The 4,282-nt window shown below is 43.2% G+C and overlaps 1 pseudogene across 1 annotated transcript; it reads left to right on the top strand.

Moving 5' to 3' along the window:
* Window positions 1–786: 786 nt before the first annotated feature.
* Window positions 787–2,616, top strand: LOC309828571 (oxysterol-binding protein-related protein 9-like; annotated as a pseudogene). Its single transcript has one exon. The product of its transcript is annotated as an oxysterol-binding protein-related protein 9-like (transcript).
* Window positions 2,617–4,282: the final 1,666 nt, after the last annotated feature.

The raw sequence follows: 4,282 nt of genomic DNA, 5'->3' as shown, positions 1-4,282 counted from the left end.
AGGTCCCTTGTTAAAAAAGTTAAGAGTTTCAAGATGGTGACCGCAAAGCTTTATACTCTATGTGCCCACATAACAGAATGCGCTAGAAGTACCACAGTAAGTGAACTTGATCTGGTTTCCGCATTCTTTGAACTTAGCTTGAGGGAGGAGACAGACGTTAACCAAGTTATCACACAAGTAAAGGGTAACATTTTTTTTTTTTTTTTTTTTTGCGGTACGCGGGCCTCTCACTGTTGTGGCCTCTCCCGTTGCGGAGCACAGGCTCCGGACGCGCAGGCTCAGCGGCCATGGCTCACGGGCCCAGCCGCTCCACGGCATGTGGGATCTTCCTGGACTGGGGCACAAACCCGCGTCCCCTGCATCGGCAGGCGGACTCTCAACCACTGCGCCACCAGGGCAGCCCCAAGGGTAACATTTTAATAGGGTTAGTACAACAAAGAGGAGGCACATGAGGCTGAGAGGCCATAACTGGGAGATTTAATGTGGTTTGGAGCTATCTTGGATGTCAAGCTGATATCTGAAGGATGAGGAGGAGTTGGCTGAGAGAAAAGGGGGAGGAAAGAGGGTTCCAGGCAGAGGAAACATGGGGAAAGAGGAATTGGGATTATGGGAGGTTGGAGCGCAGAGCAAAGGGAATGAAGTTAGAGACGAGAAGTAGACCAGGCATCAGCCTCGTGATCCAGCAGAGGAGGGAGAAGAGGGGGTGCCCAGAAGCAGCCCTCGGCTCCCTTCCCTGGAGGCACAGAGGGTGGGGGCCTTGGCTTGACGGCTACTTGCGGAGGTTTGGATTCAGGATTTGTTCCTAGTGTCCAAGACTTTGATAAGAAACTTACAGAGGCTGATGCTTACCTACAGATCTTGATAGAACAGTTAAAGCTTTTTGATGACAAACTTCAAAACTGCAAAGACGATGAACAGAGAAAGAAAATTGAAACTCTCAAAGAGACAGCAAATAGCATGGTAGAATCAATTAAACACTGCATTGTGTTGCTGCAGATCACTAAAAGTACTATTAATCCTATGGATGCAATATATCAGCCTAGTCCCTTGGAACCTGTGATCAACACAATGCCCTCCAAGACTGTCTTACCTCCAGAACCCACTCAGTTATGTAAGTCAGAGCAGCGTCCATCTTCTCTACCAGTTGGACCTGTATTAGCTACTATCGTGGGACATCATCAGACTCCAACACCAAACAGTACAGGCAGCGAGCACTCACCACCTAGTAGCAGTCTCACTTCTCCAAGCCATGCCAGCTTGTCTCCAAACACAGTCCCAGAGTTCTCTTATTCTAGCAGTGAAGATGAATTCTATAATGCGGATGAATTCCATCAGAGTGGCTCATCCCCAAAGCACTTAATAGATTCCTCTGGTTCTGCCTCAGTCTTGACACACAGCAGCTCAGGAAATAGTCTAAAGCGCCCAGATACCACGGAATCAGTTAATTCTTCCGTGTCCAATGGAACAAGTGATGCTGACCTTTTCTATTCACATGATGATAGAGATGATGAAGGGGAGGCAGGGTTGGTGGAAGAGCACAAGAGTGTTATCATGCTTCTGTTGTCACAGGTTAGGCTTGGAATGGATCTTACTAAAGTAGTTCTTCCAACATTTACTCTTGAAAGAAGATCTCTTTTAGAAATGTATGCAGACATTTTTGCACATCCGGACCTGTTTGTGAGTATTAGTGACCAGAAGGATGCCAGAGACTGAATGGTTCAGGTTGTAAAATGGTACCTCTCAGCCTTTCACACAGGAAGGAAAGGATCGGTTGCCAAAAAGCCGTACAACCCCATTTTGGGTGAGATCCTTCAGTATCACTGGACATTACCAATGATACTGAAGAGAATGTGGAGCTAGTTTCAGAAGGACCAATTCCCTGGGTTTCCAAGAATAGCAATAACCATGATCCACCAGTTTCAGCCTTTTATGCTGAGTGTTTTAACAAGAAGATACAATTCAGTGCTCATATCTGGACCAAATCACAATTCCTTGGGATGTCAATTGGGGTGCACAACATAGGACAGGGCTGTGTCTCGTGTCTAGACCCTGATGAACATTACATTCTCACATTCCCCAATGGTTATGGAAGGTCTGTCCTTACAGTGCCCTAGGTGGAACTAGGTGGAGAACACAATATTAATTGTTCCAAAACTGGCTAAAGTGCCAATATCGTCTTCCGCACTAAACCTTTCTATGGGGGCAAGAAGCACAGAATTACTGCTGAGATTTTTTTCTCCAAATGACAAGAAGTCTTTCTGCTCAATTGAAGGGGAATGGAATGGTGTACTGTATGCAAAATACTCAACAGGGGAAAATGTAGTTTTTATAGATACCAAGAAGTTGTCTATAATCAAGAAGAAAGTGAGGAAGTTGGAAGATCAGAATGAGTACGAAACCCACTGCCTTTGGAAGGATGTCACTTTCAACTTAAAAATCAGAGACATTGATGCAGCAACTGAAGCCAAGCATAGACTTGAAGAAAGACAAAGAGCAGAAGCCCAAGAAAGGAAGGGAAAGGAAATTCAATGGGAGACAAGGTTATCTCATGAAGATGGAGAATGCAGGGTTTATGATGAACCATTACTGAAATGTCTTGGTGCCGCCAAGCATTAGGTTGGGAAATGCAAAGTTTGCTCCTGGTGACCAGGGCAGGAGGCATAATGAAGTAACAGTCTTCCTTTGGGAGAACCTGTTCACTCCCTTCTTATTGCAGTGGTTCCTGTCTCCTGGACTTTCTGATGCAGATGAACAATTGAAGCGAGAAAAGCTTCCCTTTTTCCTGTTCTGTGGCAGTTACAATGTTGACTTGGATCTTGAGAAAAACTTCAGGTTTTGAAAACAAGATGTCTGCTCCTTTTCCAAATCCCATGTTATAAATCTTAGTCTCAAATTCTGCACTCTAGTATTGCTGTTGAAATATACAACATATGTTTCCTAGTTCATATAATCTTGGGTTCTCTCTCTATATATATATTCACATATATACATGTATATAATATAGGTGATGCCAGAGTTTTCATAAATACTCCATCTACTGTAAATATTGGTTCCTCTGAGTTGTTTTAGAAAATTTAGCGCAGCGTATTAAAATCACGTGTTAGGAAATTTCGTGGTCTCACCTACAATAACTTTTATTTTGGAATTGAACTGTATTAAATTGTATCTAACTCTGGACTACAGTTTAATTATACTCAGTGCTTCTTAAGGCTTCATAAAGTAATTTTTCCAACCTTTAAAAAAAAAAGTAGACCAGACCTGACTTTGCATAGGGTCTTACAGACACTAACAAGTCTTGAGAAATTCAGGACCGTGTTCATGACTAACAATAACACAAAGATGAGTAAAATTATTCACCCTTAATTTCTCTTCAAATAAACTGAGAAAGAAAATTGCCTCAGTACAGTTCTCATGAACATGAAAGAAAATTGCCTCAATACAGTTCTCATGAACTTGAAAGAAAATTGCCTCAATACAGTTCTCATGAACTTGAAAGAAAATTCCCTCAGTACAGTTCTCTTATTAATAGGAGATGATGTTCTTCCACATAATCATGTTCATGGACGCTGGCCAATCAGAACAGGCACCAGATATGGAACCAGCACACATCCATGGGCATTGGCCAATCAGAACAGGCATTAGGGACTGTGTGTGGAAGGAGAGAACTTGAACCTTTAATGATGAGGGGCCTTTAGGAGCTCTAACTCCCCATCTATCCCCATCTTTGCTTGGTTGGCTCCATCCCATCACTTAGGTGTCATCTCAAATGTTCCTCCTCTGAGAAGCTTCCCTGACCTTTCTCTCCGGTAGTTTTACCCCTCCCCACCTTTCATAGGCTTTCATATTACCCTGATCTACTTTCTTCATAACACTTAGTACACCCTAAAACTAGCTTTTTTATTTGCTTATTGTTTTATCGTCTCTGTCCCCTCTGAGGGCAGGAACCATATCTCTTTTGTTAACCAATGTATCTACAGCAGCTTGCACAGTGCCTGGCACCTAATAAGTACTCAATAAAATATGTGAATGAATGAAACTATAGAGTGAAATTCATTCATCTGAGTCTCTTGTTGTTCCTGGATTATTTATTTATTTATTTATTTATTCATGCATGCATGCATGCTGCTCCGGGTCTCAGTTGTGGCATGTGGGATCTTTAGCTGCGGCATGAGAACTCTTAGTTGCAGCATGCATGCGGGATCTAGTCCTCTGACCAGGGATCTAACCCAGGCCCCCTGCGTTGGGAGCGTGAAGTCTTAGCCACTGGACCACCAGGGAAGTC

This window comes from Grampus griseus (assembly GCF_964374135.1).
Source record: "Grampus griseus genome assembly, chromosome: 10".
Lineage (NCBI taxonomy): Eukaryota > Metazoa > Chordata > Mammalia > Artiodactyla > Delphinidae > Grampus > Grampus griseus.
This window is presented reverse-complemented; position numbering and strand designations above follow the sequence as displayed.